The 27,440-nt window shown below is 38.7% G+C and overlaps 1 protein-coding gene across 3 annotated transcripts in view; it reads right to left on the bottom strand.

The window, feature by feature from the left end:
- The window catches only part of P4HA1 (prolyl 4-hydroxylase subunit alpha 1), a 94,702-nt gene extending 74,162 nt beyond the window's left edge, over positions 1-20,540 (bottom strand). For 2 of the 3 annotated variants that reach the window (XM_052639611.1, XM_052639612.1), the window contains exon 1: positions 20,376-20,540. The gene's annotated coding sequence lies outside the window, so the exon portion shown is untranslated. Of the gene's footprint in view, positions 1-19,972; positions 20,092-20,375 lie in introns of those variants that run through there. The other variant, XM_052639613.1, reaches the window with a different exon arrangement.
- Between the last annotated feature and the right edge of the window lie 6,900 nt (positions 20,541-27,440).

Here is a 27,440-nt window from a genome sequence, read left to right as displayed (position 1 = left end):
TATTTTGTCACTAAAGTTTCTCTGTCATCTTTCATTGTCCTTAAATCTTACAATGAATCACAAAACACTGGCCTACAGAAATTGCCAAAAAAGCTTGAAAATTTCTTTATTCTAGATGAGATAAAGAGTCATAATAACAAAAAACAAAACAACAAAAGTTACTGGACCTCTGAAAAAAGAATTTTTAAACTTAAAAATAAGACAATTTATCAAAAGCCAGATGGAATTAAAATACACAAAATAATTTAGGTTTATATATTGTTTTATAAAAACTAAACTATAAACAAGGAAACTAAAGAAAATAGAGCTCATTTAAGGAACTCCTACAAAACAAGAAAAAAAACCCAAGACATCAGCAGATAGGTGGGCTGAAAATGAAACTCACTCAGTCGCATCTAACTCTTTGCGGCCCCATAGACTGTAGCCCACCAGGCTCCTCTGTCCATGGAATTCTCCAGGCCACAATACTGGAGTGGGTAGCTGTTCCCTTACCGAGAGGATCTTCCCAACCCAGAGACTGAACTCAGGTCTCCTGCATTGCAGGCAGATTCTTTACCATCTGAGCCACCAGGGAAGCCCAATAAGTGGGTTAAGAACACAGAAAGCCACAAAAGAGAAACTATAGTTAACGAAACCCATCAAAACAAAAACTCACTCATCAGTAATCAAGGACACAAGAAGTTGAAATAAGATAGCCAGTTTATACCTATCAAACAAACAATTAAACAAATTCAACAACTAAATATAAAATACCTAATGATAGTGCTATATGTCAAGAAACTTAAAATGAACATATTCCTTACTTGCAAATTCAAATGAAAAACAAGATTTAAAAATTAACATCAATCCTACAACATTCATTGCTGGTGGGATTGCAAAATGGCACAGTCACTTTGGAAGACAGTTTGACAATTTCTTAAAAAATTAAATACACTCTTACCGTATGATCCAGCAATCATGTTTAGTATTTACTCAAAGGAGTTGAAAATTTATGTCCACAAAAGCCTGCACATGGATATTTATAGCAACTTTATTTATAATGGGCAAAACTTGGAAGCAACCAAGATGTCCTTTAGTAGCTGAACAGATAAACTGTGATACATCTAGGCAATGGAATATTATTCAATGCTAAAAAAGAAATGAGCTATCAAGCCATTAAAAAACATGGAGGAATTAAAAATGTTACTAAGTGAAAGAAGTCAATCTAAAAAGGGTATATACTGTATAATTCCAACTATATAATATTCTGGAAGAGGTAAAACTATGAAGAGAATAAAAAGATTAGTAGTTGGTAGAATAAGAAGGGGGATGAACAAACGGAGCACAGAGGATTTTTAGGGCAGTGAAAATACTGTGTAATATCATAATGATGAATACATCATTATACATTTGTTCAATTTCACAGAATTTACAACACTAAGAGTGAAGGGGTAATGTTAAACTATGGACTTTGGGCAATTATGATGTGTCAATGTAGATTCATTAATTTTTAAAAAATCTGCCATTCTGGTGGGGGGCTACACATATTGGGAGCAGGGAGTACATGGGACATTTCCATACCATCCTCTTAATTTTGTTATGAAGCCAAAACTGCTCTAAAAAATTAAGTCTTAAAAAAAATAAACACTATACAACTCTGGTGAAATCTATACTGAAGAAGATGATTAAGTTTCTACTACACTCTGATAGAAAGTTATAAATACTAATCAAAACAAAGAAAAAACAACATTATAATATGATCATAATTTTTCAAGAAAATACGCAGAGGAAATTCACCAAAATGTAGTTGTCTCTGGAGAGCAGAACATTACGTGATTTTTTTTTCTTCCTATTTTTCAGTATTTTCCAGATGTCAAGGGTTTGGGCATCCCTGGTGGTTCACTGGTAAAGAACCCACCTGCCAATACAGGAGACACAAGTTTGATCAGGAAGATTCCTGGAGAAGGAAATGGCAACCCACTCCAGTATTTTTGCCTGGGAAATCCCACAGACAGAGGAGCCTGGTGGTCCACTGTCCACGAGCTCGCATAAGAGTTGGACACGACTTAGCAACTAAACAACAACACAGGGTATATTTACTTTCATACTCAATGCTTATTTTTTCTCATGTAATAGGTTTTTATGATTTAATTGTTTTATTGAAGTATAGTTGTTTTGCAATGTGCAAGTCTCTGCCGCACAGCAAAGTGACTCAGGTATATACATACATTTTTTAAAAAATATTCTTTTCCACCATGGTTTATCACAGGATATTGAATATAGTTCCCTGTATATATAGTAGCCTGCTCCAGAGTGGGACCATGTTGTTTATGCATCCCATATATAGCAGTTTACATCTGCGGATCCCAAACTCCCCGTTTTTCTCTCCCCCCCACACCCTTCCCCCTCGGCAGCCACAAGTTTGTTCTGTCTGTGAGTCTTTTTTTGTTTTGTAGACAGGTTTACTAGTGCCATATTTTAAGATTCCACATATAAGTGATATCACAGGATATTTGTCTTTCTCTTTCTGAGTTACTTCACAGTATGCTAATCTCTAGGTGCATCCATGTTGCTGCAAATGGCATTCCATTCTTTTTCATGACTGAGTGGTATGCTATTTTATATAGGTACCACATCACCTGTATCCATTCATTTGTCAATGAACATTTAGGATGTTTCTCTGTTTTGGCTATTGTGAGTGATGCTGCTATGAACACAGGGGTGCATATATCTTTTGGAGCTATAGTTTTGTCTGGGTATATGCCCAGGAGTGGGATTGCTGGATCATATGGCAGTTCTATTTTTAGTTTTCTGAGGAACTGCCACACTGTATTTCACAGTGGCTATACCAACCAACATTCCCGCCACCAGTGTAGAAGGGTTCGCTTTTCCATACACTCTCTGCAGCATTTTCCATTTGTAGACTTTTTAATGATGGCCATTCTGACCAGTGTGAGATGGTAGCTCACTGTGGTAAACATGATGTGGTACCTATATAAAATAGCATACCACTCAATCATGAAAAAGAATGGAATGCCATTCCACTGGAATGGAATGTTTTGATTTGCATTTCTCTAACTGTATTTGCTTTTATAATGACGAAAATTAACTCTATACAAAATAAAAAACCTAAAACATCAACTTCCATATTCTGGCACCATAAGCCTTTAATGAAATAATTAACCACACTCTAACACAATAAAGTGGCTAACATGTTTGTGTATGTCCCATTTTCTAACTCTATAATCCTCTAGATTTCTTGCTGTGCTTCAAAGATTGTTAAGCGTATTTGAAAGCAACCCAAAGTGTGCCACTCCTGACAACGTAGTGGCACACTTTCCTATTCTCCTTTTTCCCAGAAATAGACATATGACCCAGGCTAAGCCAGTCATTGACCCTCATTCCTATCAATTTAACTGTTGAAGAGTGGGCTTAAGAAATGATAAAAAGCAGCTCTTTCTGGCATTGCTACGCTCAGAGGATGTGAATTTGGAGCTGCCTGTGACCATCTGTGCCACCTGACAAGCATACACAGGAACCTAATTTATAAAAATGACAAAGTTATGCAGAAACAAGCAGTTTTACAAGCTCTATGGCCCTGATTCTGGTAGTCTCTGCTCTGAACCTGTGAACTTCCCCAATAATCTTCCAACTCAGCCGAGGGAGCCTGTAAATTCCCTTTTTCTTAAACTAGTTTAAGTTGGATTTCTGTCACTTGCAATAGAAAATTCAGACCCTCTCACAGCATTACTCCAAATTACCATGCCAACCTAACCTAGTTAATATAAATGAAGATGGAGTATATAGCAGTGGTTCTAAACTTTAGCTGAATCAGATCACCCAAAGGTCAAAGTACCTAGATCACATATGCAAGTTCTCAGGTGATGCTGCTGCTGCTGCTGCTGCTGCTCTGGTGATCACACTTTGAGAACCACAGGATATGACTACCTCTTGAAATCATACAAAAGGTGCCCTCTGCCTTTAAAATATATTTTACTTCAATTTATTTTTTAGAACATGTCACAATTTCTAATTACTCTAGGGAATGGCTTCTCTAATCTGTATGAATACTATGCCTCATGCACATTCTTTAGAAACCTTAAGTGGCATGTTTATAGACAAGCATATCCTTATCAATCACAGGTTTTTAAAACATAATGGTTTCTTTACTTACGATGACTCACTTCCATTTATTACCACCTTTGTTCAGTTAGCAGCGTGCAAAGCAATCATTATGTACAACTAAGAGTAAAGCATCCCAAAAGACATTAGGGTTTTATCAAAAACAGTAAGATAAATGCCTTCTGTTCTAAATCCTCAAACAAGCTTGAAATAGCATTTAAATGTGTTAAAGAGGATGCAATCTTCTTCAAAAGAAGGCAAATCTCAGATCCGAGAGAGGGCATAATGAAAGAAAGACGGAAAAGAAGAGCAGGGAGAACGGAGGAAAGGAAAGAAAGACAAGGAAGAGGCAGATACAAAGACAAATTTATACAGGAATAAAATTTATTACTAAAACAGTATGGATAAGTTACTCATACTATTTTGGTTCTTGGTTGGATGGCAGTTTCATGAGTGTCTATTAATCTATAAATAATCTATATATATTACATATAATGTTTGAAATGCATCAATATTTTTAAATTAAAATATTTTTTTAATTTTAAATATTTTAAAAACTATAAAGAAACAAAAACCTGGGAAACATATTCTCTGGTAGACCTGGACAAAAATAAAATGCAAAGTGCACTGTTTATCTAAAACTTTCCTACTGTCCTTCTTCTAAGAAAGTCCAGTCCCACATACTCACAGATAAACCAAACCTGGGAACAGATTTTAAAACAGTTCTACTACATTGTAAATATGACTCTGAGTTATCAGGATTCACTGAATTGTATATTTTTGTTATTCAATGGATTACTAGAACAGGGCATCTGGCAAATAATTCTATTAGCCTTTTGGTCTAACATTTTTCTTCCAAGAAAAAAAATGCAACATTAACAAGTCTGTCTTTCCCAAACAAATCACTCAAAAATTAGGCAGACTAAAGAATGCTTAATATTCTAATCTTTCTCTGACACGAAAAACTTTACAGGGCTCCTAACAGTCTCTCCACATCTTCCACAACTTGTTCCAAACCCTCTTTTAGAGAGTTCCAATTTTAAGATTATTTTTCCTCATACAAATTCCATACTCAACTGTTGGTTTCCCTGACATTTGTGTTAATCTTTCTGACAGGTTTTATGGTCAGCACAAAATATCAACACACATTCAAGCTGCTAATTCAGGCCACTGCAACGTGGTATATACATCTAGACAGAATGTCTCTTTCATATAAGCAGGATGGATTTTCCAAGACAACTAAGAGTGATTGCAATAGAACCAGTTATATTTCTGTTCTGCCCTGTAGTCGCTCTGCCAATTGCCATTTGCTTTAACTTAACTCTTAAGAATCCCAGTCATACTTCTGCTCCCAAAGTGAGTGAGCTGCATCTCTGGTACATACATAAAATCTGGGATGAGTGCTTCAGTGGTATGACCAACGTTTCAATTAAAAACCGAGAAGTCATGCTAGCCTAATTGCCACAATTTTCTGTACTTGAGCAGTGAACCCGGTCTTTGGCATCATTCCAATGGAACAGCAGTTTAGGATATGACTGGAGAGAACCTCTAAACCAAGATACTGCCCTTAACTGAAAGTGCTATGTAGGCTGTCTTTCAAAGGTTCTTTCAAAGCTCAGTCGTCCCTATCAGAAGTAATCTGAAGATAAGATCATTTCAAAAACACAGGCTTGTTTTTCCCTATAGGGCATCTCAATCATCCCTACTCTTTCTTCTGGAAATTGCCCCATTCTACCTTTTGAACTGCCCCAGTTCACCTTTAATTCATTCCCATAGTTTTACCAGTCATGTTATATAGCATGATACTTCTCCCTGACCAAGTGGCCATTCAAAGTTTTTTGTCAGAAAATTTGAAAATGAAACTGAGAAAAGAGGTGGCAGGCACTCTTTGAATGTCTGAACTATTTTATAAATAAAGCTTGGGAAAAGTTAGGAACCAAGTGAATGAAGCTTATCTAGAAAGATTTAAAAATGAGGCACATACACAGAGAGGAAGACAGACAAGAGACAGAAGAAAACATGCTGATGTTCCAATTATTCTGGAAATTTAATCATACTCCTGACCTCTGTTGCTAAGATAACTTCCTATCGCCACAATTCTTAAATTGCATTATGGACTAGTATGAGTTAAGATTTCTGTTTAACCCAGAGTCCTAATTAATATACTTTCTCTCCTCTCTAAAGAAGAAGATGTCCACCAATATATTGTGAGAAAGCCCTTAAACAAAGAAGGTAAGAAACCCACTACCAAAGCACCCAAGATTCAGCGTCATGTTACTCCATGTATTCTGCAACACAAATGCTGGCCTATTGCTCTGAAGAAACAGTGTACTAAGAAAAATAAGGAAGAGGCTGCAGAATATGCTAAACTTTTGCCCAAGAGAATGAAGGAAGCCAAAGAAAAATGGCAATAACAGATTACCAAGAGACGGAGGCTGTCCTGAGAACTTCTGAGTCCAGTCAAAAATGAGGTGTTCCAAGAGTGACAAATAAGATCTAACATCAGATCTAAAAACTAAATTTTAAAAAAATGTATATATATATATACATACACACACACACACACACACTTTCACTCATCAACCCTGTTTCTTTAAGGCAAACTAAAAAAGGTAGATAATTCTCATGTATTTACTGCCCTCTATTCCCTAGCACCAAAAAGCAATATTTTTCAATGCTCTTTTAATGTTTTTCTTAATTTTAGAAATTCAATGAATTTATATGTGAGATACAAAGTTTAAGAATAAATATGAATTTAATCCATTAAAAAAATATTTAAACTGAATTCAAAATTGAAGTTAAGCTTAATATTTAAAGTTTCTATTTCTAAGAAAGTCAAGTTCCCCTAAACTAGAAACATTTTAATAATAATTGTAGGCTGAGGGGAAAGTTTGAGAAAGAAACAAATCTTATTTATAATTAAAATGGTACCATTCTTCAGTGATTTTTAAACTGTGTTTTTTAAATTGTATAATATACCTCTCAATTATTTCAAACACTTTAGTTAGCAATGCATACATTTCCCAATATAGGATAAAGTATCAGGATTCTTTTTCTCAGAACAGGAAAAAAACAAAAATTACCATACGTGAGACTAGGAGTCCTGCAATTTAGTAAAATTTCATCAGTAATGTTGACTTTTATTTGGTGGTCCCTTTAAAGGGAAGCAGAATAAGCAAAAAGATAAGGTATCTACTATGAGGCCAAACTTGACCACTAGCTAATAATAAAAATCAGCAGTACTTCAGATGAAAGTGCCTTGAACAATGCCTGACACCTAGAAGACTCTTAAGAAATGTTACTTTTGGACGTGGGGCAAGAGCACAAGAATAAATGGATTTGTTGCCAAGAGTGTCTCAAAGGACACGGAAAAAGAGGTGACTTGGAGAATTGTGGGAAACCCAGGCAACATCAACCCTGGGCTAAGGCAGTGAAAAGAACCAAGAAGCCCAAGAAGCCCAATCTACTAGCAAACGGATGCACAGGGTTTATAATTTAGGAATTTGAGTGGGAGAAAAAAGTGGACAGAGGCAGTGGAAGGGAAGAAGTAAAAGAAATAAACATTAAATTACACATGCTCTCCTTGTGGCTTGTAAAAATGCTGGTATTTCCAAAAATTAACATAGTCTATATATCTCTCATCTGATGAATTTGCAGTATCTTCTCTTTATTAATGAAACTATGTGTTTCATGAGTATCAATAAATATTGATTAGGATATTAAAAACAGCAATAATATAAAACACAGCAATTCTTTAAACTTTCTTTAAACTTTAAACTTTAAGTTTGTTTTCTAGTTTAAAGAGTATTAAATATAAACATGAGAAAGTTTAAAGCCTAATTTCTAAGTTTAAAGAATATACTTGGATATACATGTAAAAAGCTTAAAACTTTATACAGTAATTAAAAGAATTTGAAAAATGTTAACAATTGTCTGAGAGGGAATCACAATTAATTCTCTTTACTCAATTTCTGCATTTTAAGAAACATTTTTAACAGAAAATTTGTATTTCTATAAATAAATATGCAAGCTAACAAATGAAGTCAAAGTAGCACTGAAGTGAAAAGATCAAGTCAAACCATTGGGTTAGTAAAATTCAAATGAGCAACTCCATACTTCTACTAGGGCATAATACCACCATCAATCCCTTCTGCTCAAAAAACAAATTGTATGTATATTTGATTTACAGAAAAAATCCTGATAAGGCAACTGCAGTGTCTTTGCTACCCTTAGGATACAAGTGGAAAATAAAATCTTGTACAATACACATTTTAGATTTATTCAACTTAAACAAGGAATATGTGGGCTTCCCAGGTAGCTCAGTGGTAAAGAATCCACCTGCCAATGCTGGAGACTGGGTTTGATCCCAGGGTCGGAAGGCGGGTTATACTTCATGGGGTTGCAAAAGAGTCAGACATGACATAGCCAGTAAAACAACAAGGAACATGTGGTAAAGCAAACTACTCCAAAAGAAGTGTTTTCAATGAAACTTCCTTAAAGATTGATTTTTTAAATTATTTTAATTAGAGGATAATTACTTTACAATATTGTGATTTTTGCCATACATCGACATGAATCAGTCATGGGTGCACATGTGTCCCCCCATCCTGAACCCCCCTCCCAAATCCTTCCCACCCTATCCCTCTGGGTTGTCGTGATTTTTTTTTTTTTTAGAGCAAGCTACTACTACTTGAAAAATTATCATTTACAAAAAAGCAGCATTTCCTTTAGAAAAAGACCTAGAAACAAGAACCAATCACCGGAAGCAACAGCAACCAATATGTTAATTACCTGGGAATAAACTTAAGAAAACTTTATATTGACCCTAACATTAACTCAAAATGTATCCAAGATTATCTTGAAATCTAAAACTACAAACCTCTTGGGGAAAAAAACAGAGGTAAGTGCTTGATTAAGCCCTTAAACATTAATATCTAGAAAATAATCTCTTAGATGTGACACATAAAAAGCACAAGAAGCCAAGGAAAAAATTAAATTGGACCTCATCAAAATTTAAAACTTTCATTTTTCAGGAAAGTGAAAAGACAACCAAAAGAATGGTAAAAAAAAAAATTAAAAATCATTTCTCTAACAAAAGTTTAATACCTAGTATACAGTATTCTCAGAACTGAACAATAGAAAAATAATCCACTTTTTAAATGAGAAAAGGATTTGAAGAGACATTTCTCCAAAGAAGCTACAAATGGCCAATAAGTACATGAAAAAACTCAACATCACTAGTCATTCAGTTGCTTAGTCTTGTCCGACTCTTTGCGAACCTATGGACTGCAGCACGGCAGGCCTCCCTGTTCATCACCAATTCCCGGAGTTTACTAAAACTCACATCCATCGAGTCGGTGATGCCATCCAAACATCTCATCCTCTGTTGTCCCCTTCTCCTCCTGCCTTCAATCTTCCCCAGCATCAGGGTCTTTTCAGATGACTCAGTTCTTCGCATCAGGTGGCCAAAGTATTGGAGTTTCAGCTTCAGCATCAGTCCTTCCAATGAATAGTCAGGACTGATCTCCTTTAGGATGGACTGGTTGGATCTCCTTGCAGTCCAAGGGACTCTCAAGAAAGAGTCTTCTCCAACACCACAGTTCAAAAGCATCAATTCTTCAGTCTGTCACTGTTTCCCCATCTATTTGTCATGAAATAATAGAACCAGATGCCATGATCTTAGTTTTCTGAATGCTGAGGTTTAAGTCAACTTTTTCACTCTCCTCTTTCACTTTCATCAAGAGGCTCTTTAGTTCTTCACTTTCTGCCATAAAGGGTGGTGTCATCTGCATATCTGAGGTTATTGATATTTCTCCCAGCAATCTTGATTCCAGCTTGTGCTTCATCCAGCCCAGTGTTGCCCATGATGTACTCTGCATATAAGTTAAATAAGCAGGGTGACAATATACAGCCTTGACGTACTCCTTTTCCTATTTGGAACCAGTCTGTTGTTCTATTCTAACTGTTGCTTCCTGACGTGCGTACAGATTTCTCAGGAGGCAGGTCAGGTGGTCTGGTATTCCCATCTCTTTCAGAATTTTCCACAGTTTGTTGTGATCCACACAGTCAAAGGCATAGTCAATAAAGCAGAAGTAGATATTTTCCTGGATCTTTCTTGCCTTTTTGATGATCCAACAGATGTTGGCAATTTGATCTCTGGTTCTTCTGCCTTTTCTAAAACCAGCTTGAACATCTGGAAGTTCTTGGTTCACGTATTGCTGAAGCCTGGCTTGGAGAATTTTGAGCATTACTTTGCTAGCATGTGAGATGAGTGCAATTATGCCGTAGTTTGAGCATTCTTTGGTATTGCCTTTCTTTGGGATTGGAATGTGGCCACTGCTGACTTTTCCAAATTTGCTGGCATATTGAGGGCAGCACTTTCAGCATCATCTTTTAGGATTGGAAATAGCCCAACTGGAATTCCATCACCTCCACTAGCTTTGTTTGTAGTGATGCTTCCTAAGGCCCACTTTACTTCGCATTCCAGGATTTCTGTCTCTAGGTGAGTGATCACATCATCGTGATTATCTGAGTCATGAAGATCTCTTTTGTACAGTTCTTCTGTGTATTGTTGCCACCTCTTCTTGATATCTTCTGCTTCTGTCAGGTCCATACCATTTCTGTCCATTATTGAGCCCATCTTTGCATGAAATGTTCCCTTGGTATCTCTAAGTTTCTTGAAGATATCTCTAGTCTTTCCCATTCTATTGTTTTCCTCTATTTCTTTGCACTGATCACTGAGGAAGGCTTTCTTATCTCTCCTTGCTATTCTTTGGAACTCTGCATTCAAATAGGTATATCTTTCCTTTCCTCCTTTACTTTTCGCTCCTCTTCTTTTCACAGCTCTTTGTGAGGCCTCCTCAGACAGCCATTTTGCTTTTTTGCATTTCTTTTTCTTGGGGATGGTCTTGATCCCTGTCTCCTGTACAACCTCATGAAGCTCCGTCCACAGTTCTTCAGGCACTCTTGTCTATCAGATCTAATCCCTTGAATCTATTTGTCACTTCCACTGTATAATTGTAAAGGTTTTGATTTTGGTCATACCTGAATGATCTAGTGGTTTTTCCTACTTTCTTCAATTTAAGTCTGAATTTGGCAATAAGGTTGGCAATAAGGAGTTCATGATTTGAGACACAGTCAGCTCCTGGTCTTATTTTTGCTACTGCATAGAGCTTCTCCATCTTTGGCTGCAAATAATATAATCAATCTGATTTGGGTGTTGGCCATCTGGTGATGCCCATGTGTAGAGTCTTCTCTTGTGTTGCTGGAAGAGGGTGTTTGCTATGACCAGTGCATTCCTTTAGAAAAGCTCTATTAGCCTTTGCCCTGCTTCATTCTGTACTCCAAAACCTAATTTGCCTGTTACTCCAGGTATCTCTTGACTTCCTACTTTTGCATTCCAGTCCCCAATAATGAAAAGGACATCTTTTTTGGGGTGTTAGTTCCAGAAGGTCTTGTAGGTCTTCATAGAACCATTCAATTTCAGCTTCTTCAGCATTACTGGTTGGGGAACAGACTTGGGATTACTGTGATACTGAATGGTTTGCCTTGGAAACAAACAGGGATCATTCTATCATTTTCGAGATTGCACCCAAGTACTGTATTCAGACTCTTTTGTTGACTGTGATGGCTACTCCATTTCTTCTAAGGGATTCTTGCCCACAGTAGTCAATATAATGGTCGTCTGAGTTAAATTCACCCATTCCAGTCCATTTTAGCTCGCCAATTCCTAACATGCCAACATTCACTCTTGCCATCTCCTGTTTGACCACTTCCAATTTGCCTTGATTCATGGACCTAACATTCCAGGTTCCTGTGCAATATTGCTCTTTATAGAACTGGACTTTGCTTCTATCACCAGTCACATCCACAACTGGGTGTTGTTTTTGCTTTGGCTCCGTCTCTTCATTCTTTCTGGAATTATTTCTCCACTGATCTCTAGTAGCATATTAGACACCTACTGACCTGGGAAGTTCACCTTTCAGTGTCCTATCTTTTTGCCTTTTCATACTGTTCATGGGGTTCTCAAGGCAAGAATACTGAAGTGGTTTGCCATTCCCTTCTCCAGCGGACCACATTTTATCAGAACTCTCCACCATGACCCGTCCATCCTGGGTGGCCCTACACAGCATGGCTCATAGTTTCATTGAGTTAGACAAGGCTGTGGTCCAGGTGATCAGATTCGTTAGTTTTCTATGATTGTGGTTTTCAATCTGTCTGCCCACTGATGGAGAAGGATAAGAGGCTTATGGAAGTTTCCTGATGGGAGAGACTGACTGAGGGGGAAACTGGGTCTTGTTCTGATGGGCGGGGTTATGCTCAGTAAATCTTTAACAATTTTCTATTGATGGGTGGAGCTGTGTTCCCTCCCTGCTATCTACCTGGGGCCAAACTATGGTGGAGGTAATGAAGATAATGGTGACCTCCCTCAAAAGATGCCATGCGTGTACTGCTACAATCAGTGCCTCCAACCCTGCAGCAGGCCACCACTGACCCATGCCTCGGCTGGAGCCTCCTGGACACTCCCGGGCAAGTCTGGGTCAGTCTCCTGTGGGGTCACTGCTCCTTTCTCCCGGGGCCTGATGCACACAAGGTTCTGTTACGTCATTATGGAAATATAAATGAAATACCACTATGAGATACCACTTCACAGCTCCTAGAATAGCTATAGTAATAAAAAGAGTAAGTATTGACAAGGATGGGAAGAAACTGCAATACTCATACATTGCTGATAAGAATGTAAAATGGTGTAGCTACTTTGGAAAACAGTGTTCCTAAAAAAGTTTTAGGAACTTTTCAGTTCCTAAAAACGTTAAACATGGAGTTACCATATGATGCAACAATTCCTACTAGGACTATACCCAAACCAAATGAAAGCACATATCCACAGAAATATTTGTATAGAAATGTCCATAGCAGCATTGTTAATAATTGCAAATAGGTGGAAACAACCCAAATGATGACTGAATAAAAAAAATTTGATGTAACCATACAATGGAATCTTATTTGCCCATACTGTTACTGCTACAACACAAATAAACCTTGAAAACATTATGTTACATGAAAAAAATCTACAGACATAAAAAGCCTATTAGTGACTGCCTAGAGCTGGGGGAGAGCAGAGTGACTACTAATAGATCTGGGGTTTCTTTTTGGAGATATTTATTTTAAAAAGGATTAAAATTGATTGTCATAATGGTTACACAACTCTGTAGATGTATTAAAATCCACTGAATTGTACACTTTAAGAGGTAAATTATATGGTATGTGAATTGTATCTCAATAAAGCTGTTTAAAAAAAAAAAAGAAATCAAGAACTTCCTTGGTGGTACAGTGGATAAGAATCTGCCTGCCAATGTAGGGGGCAGAAGTCTGATCCTTAGTTTGAGATCAAACCTGCTGCAGAGCAACTAAGCAACAAGAGAAGCCACGGCAATAAGAAAACCACACATGGCAACTAGAGGGTAGCCCCTGCTCACAGCAACCAGAGTAAGCCTGCCCAAAGCAAAGACCCAGAACAGCCAAAAATAAAATCAATGAATAAAATTATTTTTAAAAATCGACATAAACTCTCATTTCACTAGGTAAATCTGGGAGTAGGAATGCTAGGTCCTACAGTAAGCATACATAGTGGTGGTGGTTTAGTGGTTTAGTCACTAAGTCATGGCCAACTCTTTTGCGATCCCATGGACTGTAGCCTGACAGGCTCCTCTGTGCATGAAATTTTGCAGGCAAGAATACTGGAGTGCCATTCCCTTCTCCAGGGGACCTTCCTAACTCAGAGATCGAACCCAGTCTCCCATATTGCAGGCAGATTCATTACCAGTTAAGCCAACAGAGAAGCCCAACTATATATATGTTTACCTTCATAAAAAACTGCCAAATGTTAAAGTCGCTACACTGTTTTCATTGCCCGTGTCAACAAATGAAAGCTCCAACTGCTCCATGGTCTCATCAGCACCTGGTATTGTTTTTTTTATTTTTCCTTTCTTCCTTCATTTTTCTTAATGTCTTAATTTTCTCACTACTGGTTTCTTATTGTGGTTTTAACTTACAATTCTTCAATTATCAATGATGTTTAATATCTTTTGGTATATTTACTTGCTATCCTTATTCCTTTTTTGGTAAAGTTTCTACTCAAATCCTTTGTCAAATTTTTAATTAGTTTGTTCACTTACTATTGAATTTTTTCTGTAGATATTCTGGATACAAGTTTTTTGTTAGATATGTGATAGGAGAATATTAACTCCCAGTCTGTGACTTGTCTTCTCACTCTCATAACACTCTTTCAAACAGCGTAAGTTCTTAATTTTGATGAAGTTGAACGTAGTACTGATTTATTCATTTATGGATCATGCTTTTGGTGTCTTTGCTTAAAATTAAAAAAAAAAAAAAACTCTGCTCAATCTAAGGTCCAAAAGATTGTCTTATATCTTCTTCAAGTTATTTTCTAGCTTTAGGTCTTATTTTGAGATCTATGAACCATCTTGAACCAGTTTTTGCATAGACTATGGGGAATTTTTGCGCTGAGGCTACAATTAAGAAAAATTGTCTATTTTGATGTTTGAAGGCTAACTGCCTTAAAGCCCACTTCCCTTTCCCTTTGCCCCACATCTGGATAAGTTAGTATGAAAGCCTGGCCATTCTCTCCACTATTAAAGGGAAGCCAAAACCATGAAAATCCCACACATGGGAACTATCACACTCCAAGTCACAATGAAAATTAAATCAACAACCCTATTTCACTTTTGCTTCATTCTGGACTAAACCTAAGACCTCTCCTTAAGGAATCCTTTTGCAGTTGACTCAGTGAGTAAATCTTATTTCCTATTTCATATCCATTGGCACCTTTCTGTCATCTGTTCCAACATTTATACGAGTTCCTGAGCAAGGGGCTGCCCAGTGTTCAACAGAGGATATTAGATGCTCAAATAAGACAGAGTTTTTTTATATATGAACATCCAACTATTCCAGATTATCCTTTCTCTACTGAATTGCCTTAATAACCTCGTCAAAACAAACTGACCATTTTGCATGTCTGAATTCTCTATTTTGTTCCATTGATCTGTAAGTTTGTCTTTTCTCTATCTTTACTCTTGAGTATTGCAGTAATACAATAAGTTGAAATCATGAGTTTTTCAACTTTTTTGTCTTTTTCAAAACTGTTTTACCTTTTTCTAGTTCCGTTGTTTTCCCATATGAATTTTAGAATCAGCTTGTTACTTTCTATAGGAAATCCTCTCCTCCTGAGATCTGGCTGGAATTGCACTGACTCTATTAGATGAGCTCAGGACAAATGGTTATCTTAACAATATTAACTCTTCCAATACATGAATATGGTATCTCTCTCCACTTATGTAAGTCTTCTTTGGTTTCTTCCATTAGTGTCTTGTAATTTTCATTATACAAATCTTGCACATGTCTTGTAAAGCTAATACTAAATATTTTATAAATTTTGGTGCTATTGAGATGGTACTTTAAAATTTTTATTTCCAATTGTCCTTTGTTATTATATAGAAATACAACTGATTGTTATATATTGACCTTCTATCCTTTAACCTTGCAGAATTCACTTATTAAAAGATTTTCTGCAGATTCTGTCCATGACTAGAGCCGGTTGCTGCCCTTTGAAACACACTGTTAAAATAATTAAAACAAGCCACAGTCTGGGAAAAAATATTTCCCTATCACATATGCAGCTATTCCACTCTTAGACATTTATGTCAGAGAAAAGAAAGTATAAATTCCTCCAAAGACTTATATGTGAATGCTCATAGTAGCTTTATTTATAATAGTTAAAAGCTAAAAACCACCCAAATGACCCTCAATTAGAACATGGACAAAAACAAAGATTACAGTATATCTATACAATATAATATTACCCAACAATAAAAAGACACAAACACATAACAAAATGGATGAATTTCAAAGCACTAATACTGAGTTTAAGAAGCCAGACATCCTCCCCCCACCACAAGAAATACACACTATATGAGGGGTCTCAAACAGTCGGACACGACTGAATGACTGAACTGAAAGTCCTTTAATTGTTATCAGATTGATTAAAAATCTTTAATCTAATTTAAAAAGCCCAATTCAATCCCCTAGAAAATTCTTAGTGGGAAGAAAAAATGACTGGCATAAGAATTTTTACTGTGTTTCTTTTCCAAAATAAAAAAAAGTACAGGTAGAAAGAAAACTAGTTAAGGTTTTGCTCAACAGGTAGATAAAATAAACCACTAAATTTCAGGCTTCTCTTCACAATATTTACAATGAAGAAATAGCTTAGGTGCCCAATAAGAAAAAAAGACTGAGTATATTAACTTGATATAACATCACTATTTAAATGAAAAATATGCAAACCAAAACATAGACACTTATATAAAACACTAAGCAGGAAGTTTAAGAAGTCCAAGAGAGTACTCATTCACTGATGACAACTATGTAAGAAACATAAATCTCTACACTATATTGCTTTTGTCAATGTACAACCAAATGCACTAATAGTCACACTGATCATCCAAACAACATCAGGAAAAGGAATGTTTTTCATTATATCAAGTTCAAAACTGTTGGGAGTAAACGTAATGAAATCCTTTGAGTTTCATTAGTTTTTACTGAAGCACAATTATTTGGCTAGAAAAAACTAATGCGAGAATAGCTTTAATTTATACAAATAAATTTCATTGGGTAGAAACATAAACGAAGCTTTAACTAATGAAGCTTTCACAAAACCACATACCCACTTTATTTGGCTTGTCTCATATATTCATTTACTACACACACACACACACACACACACATATTTATACCTTATAATTTAATTGTAAGATTCAAGATCTTAGGACTTCCCTGGTGGTCCAGTGACTAAGACTCCAAGCTCCCAATGCAGGAGGCCCGCTGGGTTCCATCCATGGTCAGGGAACCAGATCCCACATACCACAACTAAGAGTTTGCATGGCACAGTGGCCTGGTGCAGCCAAATACACAAATATTTTTTAAAAAGATTCAAGATCTCATTGTAAGAAGAGCAATAAAGTGTAATGCCAAGGGTCTATGCAATTTATCTTTCTTTACCTTCAAGCATTTTCCACTTTTAGAGCAGAACCAAAGATATGTTACAATATGTAAGGGGGTGAGGGGAGGCCAATATGATGTATAACTACCCAGGCAATTAAGCAATTCAACAATTTCCCAACCAACTTATTCACTTTGTTAAAAACTCTTCTCTGTACAGTTGTTCAGTCATGTCAGACTTTTTGTGACCCTTCGGACTGTAGCCCACCAGGCTCCTCTGTCCAGGGAATTTCTCAGGCAAGAATACTGGAGCGGGTTGCCATTTCCTCCTCCAGGGGATCATTCCCAACCCAGGAAATGAACCCCTGTCTCCTGCACTGCAGTCGGATTCTTTACCATTGAGCCATCCAGGAAGCCCTAAAAACTCTTTTAGCCAAAGTTTACCAGGGTAATCTATACAGTCAAGGCCAGTCAGACATAAAGCCTAGATCTATTATCAAAAATATTCAAGAAATCCTGCCTCAAGATACCTAGATGCCTTTATTCCGTATCTCTCTTTACTTTTTAGTTCTTAACAGCGTTAGGGTTTTTAGAATTTACAGATGCACTTACGGAGGGAGAAAATTTCTGTAAATGGTGATTAAAATTCCACACTGATATGTGTACTTGCATTTTCAGACCCAGAGTCCACACCTTCTATCAGATTCCCAATGGACTTCACGACCACAAAAGAGGTTGAGAACTACTACTATGAATCGCACAGGGTTAGTTCAAATGTAAGTGATGTAATTATATTTCTCCCAGTTGATAACTGTTAAGTAAAATAAGGCATTCTGTTCACAGAAGTGAAGGCTCACAAGTTTTAGGCTGCATCCATGGAATAAAAGCAGGAGCTCAAACCTATCTGCCCTATGAAAGATACTGCTTGTCAATATACAACCCACTCTGAGGTAATAGAAAAGGTTAACATCTCCTTACCAAAAAGCCAAGATTCACCTGCAACAACCTGCACTACTCTAGTAATACACAGCTTTTTTTTCATTAGTCTTTTACACTAATTTTTTCTGCAATAATTAAAAGTACATTTTCACTTTTTTCACTATTTTAATTACCAAAACGGCAAATAGAATTACCCGCTTACCAAAATCCTTGATTTTCAGTACTTCAAAATAAAACTCATTGTAAGATATCAAAGGAAATAGCATTCTTCACCTAAAGACACAAAGTAGCCCTTTTCTTAGTAACTAGTTAAATCTATAAGAATCATTTGCCATCAGACATCTAAAATACTGACAGGACTTAAGGCATAATGTACTAAAACCAAAACTGACAGGACTTTCAAAGATAAATAACAGGACTTCCCTGGTGGTCCAGTAGTTAAGAATCCGATTACCAATGCAAGGGACCTGGGTTTGATCCCTGGTCTGGAAATACCTCACATGTGGAGGAGTAACTAAGCCCATATGCCAAACTACTCAAACCCCTGCAGAGCACTGTGCTCTCCAAGAGAAGCCACCGCTATAAAAAAACTGTGCAGGCAACTAGAGAGTAGTCCCTGCTCACCACAATTAAAGAAAGTCCATGGGCAGAAAGGGAGAGCCAGCACAGCCAAAAATAAATAAATTAAAAAGTTTTAAGGTAAGTAATAAAACTTATGCTTCCCACGGGGGGTGGGGGGAAGGTAAAATATGAAGTTCATCATTAAGATTAGGAATTACATTCACAGGCTAAAAGTGTCAAAGTTTTAAAAAAAAATCACTGAGTGTCTAAATTTTAAATCAAGGGAAAAACCCTTATTCAAGGTTGTTCACTTTCAGCTTCTTAAATATTTCTTGCTTATCATATCCATTTTTTCCATAGATATTTGATCAGAAAAATCCCTTTTAAGTGTTTCATAAATTCCAGTATTCCCGCTATGAAGACTTGAATATTTCATCAGATTATTTTAAGGAAAAGACTAGCCTCATTCATAAGCTACATATAAATCTAAAAGGGGAAATAAGTTTCTTGCCAGAACCTATTAAAAAAAAGAAGAGGCAAAAGTTGATGAAAGAACACTGCTGCCACGTCTTTTCCCTTCCCCCACTCAGTAGTGGCTATTCCATTCCTTCAGAGTGCATTCCAAGGGAAAGTCCAAGAGCCACAGCTCTCAAGAGAAACCAGAAACAGTTAAGTTGAAACTGGCAAGCCTCTTTGGCCTTTTAGATCAATTTCCTAAAAGGAGATCCAGCGTCTGCTTCATCCCTTTCTTAAAGCAAACAGTGCAAAATACCAACTCCTGTCCATTCTATCCCGAACGCCTATGTTGTTAGTGTCTACGACCTGACTGCATTTAATACATTCGATTATTTAGGAGAAATGGTCTTATGAAACCATTCCTCCCGCCCCCTTAAAAACATGCAGCTGTGGGCCATCCATGTAACTCAACTCAAACTTCTCACACAGAAACAGAATTTGATTTACTGATGTGGACTTTTAAAAGCTGCAAACTCGGCTGAGAGAAAGAGAGGGGGATGGGAAAAGCTCATGTGTCTTTAAAAAAATTTTGTGGCAGAAGAAGGAAGGAAGAAGACTAGCTTCCCTGTTCACTGGAGGATCTGACAGCCGACTTCCTCAACCTAGCTGCCCGAAACTCGCCGCCCGGGGCTACCTACCTCCAGCTGCTCAATCAGCCCGCGGCGCGCAACAGATGAGTTAAACCTGAACTTTCCCGGTAGGTCCGCTTCCCAGACCCACGACTCCGGCAGAATAAAAATGCCCGAGCGCTTCAGCCTCGGGTCTAAGCTTTAAAAACCGCTCTCTATTGCCACATGCTAACCATCTGCGGCTGTGGAGGCCGAAAACCCTTGCATACCTCTCAGCTTTGACGGGAAGGACCCACGTAGGCGAGGCGCTTGGAAAACTCAACAGGGTGATTCCTCCCCAGGAAGGAATATTCAAGAAAGTGCTGGTCCCCGGGGCGGAGACTGAGGCTGCCGCAGCCCCAGCGGTCGGGGGCGCCAACCTGCGAGGCGGTGGAAAGGGGAGCACGGAGGACTGCTAAAGGGCCTCTGGGGCTCCCAGGGGAAACGGGGCTCAGGGCGAGTCTCCAAAGAAGATACTGAGGCAACAGTAGTAAACTGGGGAGCACCGTCCCCCCCCCGCCCCCGAGCTATACCACGAGAGGGGGCAGGGACCAGACCAGCAGAGCCATCGAGAAAGACCACGGCTGCCCAAGGACTGCAGCCTCAGTCCCCAAGGTCGGGGGAACGTCTCACCTGGGAAGTGGCACGCGAGAGCTGCGCGTTCTTCAGTACCCGGTCGCCTGCACCCGGCCGGCTACCTACTCCTTTCCCTCAGCCCGCTGGCGGCGCGACTGGGCAGCAGAGGGAGCCAGTTAGCCCTTTTATAACCTCCAGACTGCGACGGCTGCGCTGAGGAGGAGGCGACTGCAACCCTCGCTACGTGAGCTCGATCACACCAGCGGCCCGGCGTCTGCGCAGGCGCCCAGCCCCGGCCCTCTCCGCCCCTACCCGTGGCCCACGGCCCACGCCCCGGACTCCTCACCAGCCTGTGGAGTCTGAGGCCGAGAGGAGGGACCGGCGGGCGGGCCTAGGATGTAACGCGCCTGCGCGGGGCTCTCACCACGCCACCGTCTCCATGGTTACCTGGGATTTGCGCTGCTTCTTTCAACAGGTTGTTTAGAGCCGGAATTTTGGGATCAGCCCCTCAATCAGGCCTGAGCGACGAAACCACCAGCGAGGAAATGTCTTAAATGTGAGAAGAGGAACAAGAGGAACATGGAAGCATAGAAAATAAAGCAGAAAAGAATAAGTATCGGGTGGAAAATAACAGTATATTCTGTCTTGGTGTCTTGGCCCTGAGGCTGTTCGCTTTACCTACCTACCGTCACCTACACTCATTTTATGTGTATCTTGTTCCATCGCACATCTTTATACTTAATCAATAGATAACGGACTGCACGCTCTGGAGATTTTCTGGGTTCAATTTCTGGCTCAGTCATTGATCTCTCTGTATCTCTGCTGCTGCTGCTGCTGCTAAGTCGCTTCAGTCGTGTCCGACTCTGTGCGACCCCAGAGATGGCAGCGCGCCAGGCTCCCCCGTCCCTAGGATTCTCCAGGCAAGAATACTGGAGTGGGTTGCCATTTCCTTCTCCAATGCATGAAAGTGAAAAGTGAAAGTGAAGTCGCTCAGTCGTGTCCGACTCTTAGCGACCCCATGGACTGCAGCCCACCAGGCTCTGCCATCCCTGGGATTCTCCAGGCAAGAGTACTGGAGTGGGGTGCCATTGTCTTCTCCGTCTCTGTATCTCAGTTTCCTGCAAAATGAGAATGACAAATAGGTACCTCATTGTACCTACCTCGTAGTTGTGAGGATTAAATGAGATGATGTATGTAAAGCACTTAGAACATGCTTAGCACACAGAACAGAGAAGGACATGGCACCCCACTCCAGTACTCTTGCCTGGCAAATCCCATGGACGGAGGAGCCTGGAAGGCTGCAGTCCATGGGGTCGCTGAGGGTTGGACATGACTGAGCGACTTCACTTCACTTTTCACTTTCACGCATTGGAGAAGGAAATGGTAACCCACTCCAGTGTTCTTGCCTGGAGAATCCTAGGGACGGGGGAGCCTGTTGGGCTGCCGTCTGTGGGGTCGCACAGAGTCGGAAACGACTGAAGCGACGCAGCAGCAGCACACAGAAAGGACTTGGTAATTATTAGATGGTGTTGTAGTATATAAGGAACCCAGTCTTGTGACTGGTCTTCGTTTAACATTTCCCTTGGCTATTATATTCCTAAAAAAAAGTCTTAACTATCTGGAAGCAGACAATGAAAGAAATATTTTTTCCCTTGTCAGTGAAAGGAAAAAAGACTTCTCTAAGACTTGTTAGTCATTAAAAATTGTTTCTAAAGTTTTCCATGAATGAGAAACAGCACAGCAATAATTAAAGTTTAACTCTTATCTAGGAGGTGGGGTTGATTATACAGATACAGAAATAATCCTAGACAGGGTACTTAGGGAACATTAGGCAACCCAAAGGAAATACAGTGAAAAATATAGTGAACCACTAATCAGCGGTTCTCAGAGTGTGGTCAGGGAATTCACAGGAAAAAAATCACTTCATACTAAAAGTTTATTTGCCTTTTTCACGCTAATGAAAGTACAATGGGGTTTTCCAGAGACTACATGTCCTGGGATATTGCAACAGAGTGCACACAGAAGAATGAGAATCTTCTATTAGGTCAGATATTTAAAGAGATCTGCAGAAATGTAAAGTAATGCCACTCTTCTCACTAATTCTTTTTGCTCTGGGAAACAGTTATTTTTTGTTTAAAAGTACTTTAACATGTACATGCTAAGTTGCTTGAGTCATGTCTGACTCTGAACCTGTATGGACTGTAGCCTGCCAGACTTCTCTGTCCATAGAATTTTCCGGCAAGAATACTGGAGTGGGATGCCATGCCCTTCTCCAGGGGTTCTTACTGACCCAGGGATCGAATCCCTGTCTCCTGCATTGGCAGGTGGGTTCTTTACCAATAGCGCCACCTGGAAACCTTGTTAACATGTAGTGAAAGTGAAAGTCACTCAGTCGTGTCCAACTCTTTGTGACCCCATGGACTATACAGTCCATGGAATTCTCCAGACCAGAATACTGGAGTGGGTAGCCTTTCCCTTCTCCTGGGGATCTTCCCAACCTAAGGATCCAAACCAAGTGAAAGTGAAGTCACTCAGTCATGTCCGAGTCTGCGACCCCGTGGACTGTAGCCTACCAGACTCCTCTGTCCATGAGATTCTCCAGGCAAGAATACTGGAGTGGGTTATCATTTCCTTCTCCAGGGGATCTTCCCGACCCAGGGATCAAACCCGGGTCTCCTGCATTGGAGTCAGACGCTTTAACCTCTGAGCCACCAGGGAAGCCCAAGTCTCCCATTAACATGTAACCACATTATTATTGTTTTTAAATGATTTAAATAAACAAATATTTTGCATGTTTGTTTTAACTGCTGATATAGTCATTTTTGATAGATATCCACATAAAAGCATTTTGGAGTTCTCAATACTTTTTAGGAGCATGAAGTGGTTATGAGATCAAAGAGTTTGAGAACCACTAGTCTAAACAAAAAGCAGGGAGCCCTTTGACCTAAAGGGCAAGGCAAAGATCTTTTCCTTAAATCTTGGTCTCAAGTAAAGCTATAATCAGTGGTATCCACTGGCCCTATATAGAGCAGAAAATCCTGAAAACTGCAATTTACCCTGTAAATAAAATGGCTCCAGACCTTGAGGCAGATTTAGTGAAGCTAAGAAGTCTCAGCTTTAGGGGGACTTCATTTGCAGTAGCCCTTTCCAAGACACTGGAAGGGACTTAGCAAGATGCTCACACAGTCTTATGCTTTTGTAAAATTTGTGAAAGTAAAAATTTAAACTGCAGTCTTTAGACTGCTACTTCTCTTCTCACTGATCTCCCTCTGTCACACTTAACCTTGTCTAGTGCTGCAGTGGCTAGAAGGCATTTTTATAATTTAACTGAAGGGAACTTCAGTTAGAATACATTTGGTTTGAGTTTAGTGGGATTTATTTCTGTAATTTACAGTCACTCCCATGTATAGTTAAGCTATTTTCAGCTGTCCCATTGTAGGAGTGGCATCCAAGAATACGCCTACCACCCATTGTTCTGACCCGCCCAGCACTATAAAACAAAGGTACAGGGTCAGATGCTAAACAGTGAGAAATTCTTCCAATTATTGGATGTATAAATTTTTAATTAAAGATTTAGTGCTTATCAATGCTTAACCAATAAAAGTAAGTAAGTGGGTTTTTTGGGGGCAGAATTTAATTAGGATATCCATAACGAACTGGTTAGAATGTCATCAGTTTAAAGAAAACTGATGTGCCCTGAACACTTTAAAGTCATACAAATAACCTTATTGGGTTTTTCCCAAATGTGACAACAATCCTAAAAATTTACATGACATTATCAGAACTATGAAGCAGAAACTTCTTACCTATCCCTATCAATTATCATTTGATTGCCCAAAAAGGACACTTCATATCAAGTCTACATATGACCACCCACATCGTCATCCTTGCTTAGTTAAAACGAAGAGGCAGATACTTTGTGGGGTAGAAAAGACAGGAATCCCCTCTGAACGGTCAAACGTTAGAGTGGAGGTAAACCTCCACTGGCTTCCCCAGTAGCTCAGTAGTAAAGAATCTGGCTGCAATACAGAGACATAGGAGATGCAGGTTCAGTCCCTGGGTGGGGAAGATGCCCTGGAGGGGGGCATGGCAACCCATGCCAGTATTCTTGCCTGGAGAATCCCATGGACTGAGGAGTTTGGTGGGCTACCTAGGTCAAAGGATCAGACACAACTGAGCACACATGTACGTAAGCCTCCATTAAATCTCTTCTTTTACTTCTGAAAAATTCATCAATCAAATATTTATTTTAAAAATATTTAAAGTCCTATATTCTCAGGAAAAGCCTATTATGTAGCCACTGTAACCGCTAATGAGCAGAAGCGATTTTAAACTCAGTTAATAGAAAAATGGCCACTCAACCTTGCGAACAAGCTTCTGAAAAGTCAGCCAGTCATTGACAGCCTCCCACTTTTAAAATTAACCAGACAGCAACAGCTTTACTCTCATGAACACATCTCTGAATTGTCAACAGTCTCTCCAGCAGAGTAATCATGCTTCCATGGCTGATGTCAACCCACTTTAACCTCTGAAAATCAGCCAATCCCTGAACTCCATCTTTCACAAAACCTAGATACGATCAGCAGAGGGAATGTGTCAAACAAGTATAGTGTTTTTCTAACATAGAAAGTAATAGTTTTTATTTCACATTTTGAATGATGGTTTCTTCCCTTGACACTGAGCACTTGTGTGCCCAACAAAAAAGGCAGCCATAACAGAAGATACCAACCCTGTTATTGAAGGCATTCATACATATGAAACAATTAGAAATTATCTGACAGTGAATAACTATATTGTGAGGATAAGATACTACATACTTGGAGACACTGCTTTGAAAAGCATGTGCTCTCCTCACTTGCTGCAAGTAATAAATCTTTCCTTCTCTGGAAAATAAAAAATTAAATAACCTTGAGAGTTAGGAGACTGAATAAAGTTAAATTTGATAAAATAGATAATGGTGGGTAGGTTCTTTAGCAGCAGTTAAGATGATGGAAGCAATATTTTAGCAATATTATGCTATGTGAATTAGAAGAAAGTGATATCTAGGCTAGTAATCCAAGATTCACTGAGTAAATATTTGTAGAAGGCCTACCATTGTGTCCAAGACACTGTCTACTGCACTGTGGAAGATCAAACTTTAATTAAGACAGTCTCTGCTTTTAAAGAGTTTATAAACTATTGGATAGAGTTAAAACCTGCACTTGTGGCAGTGGGAATTCATTCATCCAATAAAGATTTCCCTATATGAGCCAAATAATGCTAAGTGCTGGGAATATGTTTCCTGCTATTATAGAACTTGGGGTCCTTTTAAGGAAATGAATAGTACACGTAAATAAATAAGTGAATAAACAAAAGTGACAAGGAAAATGACCAGATGCTATGAAAAAGAATAATGGAAAACAGTAATAGGAAGGACATAATTTAGATTCATAGCACAGGGAAAGTGTCTCTGAAGAAGTGACATAAACTGAGATCTGAGCTAGCCAGCCACAGTATGTGAGTAAGAACAATCTTTTCATTCTTATTCACGTAAGAGAGAGGACAGGTTGTGTGAGAATCGTGTTGCAGGAAAAAGCTTGGTGCATTTGAGAAGCGAAAAGAAATTCAGTGTGATTGTAGAGCAATAAGCAAGGGAGAAACTGGTATGATCGGTATGCAAAGGCTCAGTCAGTGGGACCTGCTTAGTACTGGAACAAGTACAATGGGAAAGCATTGAAGTATTCAAACAGGGCAGTAACATTATGTTATTTACTGTGAACAAAGTAAAAACACAATGTAAAAACATATGAGTTTTCTATGTCACTGGGGGTGGGATGAGCCTTGGAACAAGGAGTGATAGGGACTTCCTCCTAATCTTGACTAAGAACATGGAAGTCAAGAGAAGAGTTATTCTAGAATGCAGCTGAAACTAGAAACCATTCCAGTCACTAACATCCTGTCACCGTGGCACTGAGGAGAGTGGCTGCAGTAGGGTAGCCAGACCGCCTCCATCATGTGGCCCCAATAGGGACACTCACTGTAGCAGGCAGAATAATGGCCCCACAAAGATGTCCACATCTTAATCCTTAGAACCTATGAATATGTTATTTTACACAGCAAAAGAACTTCGCAGGTGAGACTAGCCCAGATTATCCAGTTGGGCCCAATCTGATTAAATAAATTCTTTAAGGCTGAGAATGTTTCCTTGCCCTGATCAGAGAAGGACATGAGGGTGGAAGCAAAGTGAGATAGTCGATATGTTGCTGATTTGAAGATAGAGAGAGGGGCACCGTGAGTCGAGGGATGTAGGAAAGTAGCAAAGAATTACCTCTAGAAAGAAGAAAAGAGTTGGATTCTTCTCTAAAGCCTCCAAAAAGAGACACAGCCCTGACAATACTTTTTTTAATCTTGAGCCCAATGAGAGTACCGTCAGAGTTATAACCTATAGAACCGTAGGATAATAAATTTGTATTGTTTAAGCCATCAGATTTGTGGTAATTTGTCATAGCAGCAATAAGAAACTGATATACCTACATATATGATCACAATGAAACAATGTCTGAAGATTATTACATTTCTCAAGGGTCAGAGTAAATTTCCCAATGTTCTCTCTTAGAGGTGAATGCAGTTATTAGGACTGACCCTTTACACCAGATAAACATTCTTGAAATCAGGGAAATAGTCTGAGGAAGAGGACTCCAGAAAATAAGAAAGATCTCTCAAAAAGCACAATAGGAGTATTAAGACCTCTAATTTTAATACTAAGAGGCATATGACCTACTCATTTTTTGCTCTCAAAAAGCAAGACGTGTGAATTACATAAAAACTGTGCCAGGGTCTTTAGTTTGGAAAACTGGCCAAATAGTGGTTATCAACAAACAAAATAAGGAAGTTGGGAAAGTGAGCTGAATTTGTAGAAAAAATAAAGAATTTGATTCTGAATCTTAATGGATTTGAAATGACAGGGACCACCATAGGCTACATACTTACTCTACTAATTAATAACCAGTTTGTGAATATTAAGGAGATTTCCACAACACAACAGGAAGTGATACAAGGGCTGAAATTCTGACTTTTTATCTAGCTGCAGTTCTAATTTAAAATTAATCTGGTTTCTTTAGATTTAATTCTGCTCAACTTGAG

This window comes from Budorcas taxicolor, chromosome 5, assembly GCF_023091745.1.
Source record: "Budorcas taxicolor isolate Tak-1 chromosome 5, Takin1.1, whole genome shotgun sequence".
Taxonomy (NCBI): domain Eukaryota; kingdom Metazoa; phylum Chordata; class Mammalia; order Artiodactyla; family Bovidae; genus Budorcas; species Budorcas taxicolor.
The sequence above is the reverse complement of the archived record's forward strand: the minus strand, read 5'-3'. Positions and strand labels throughout refer to the sequence as shown.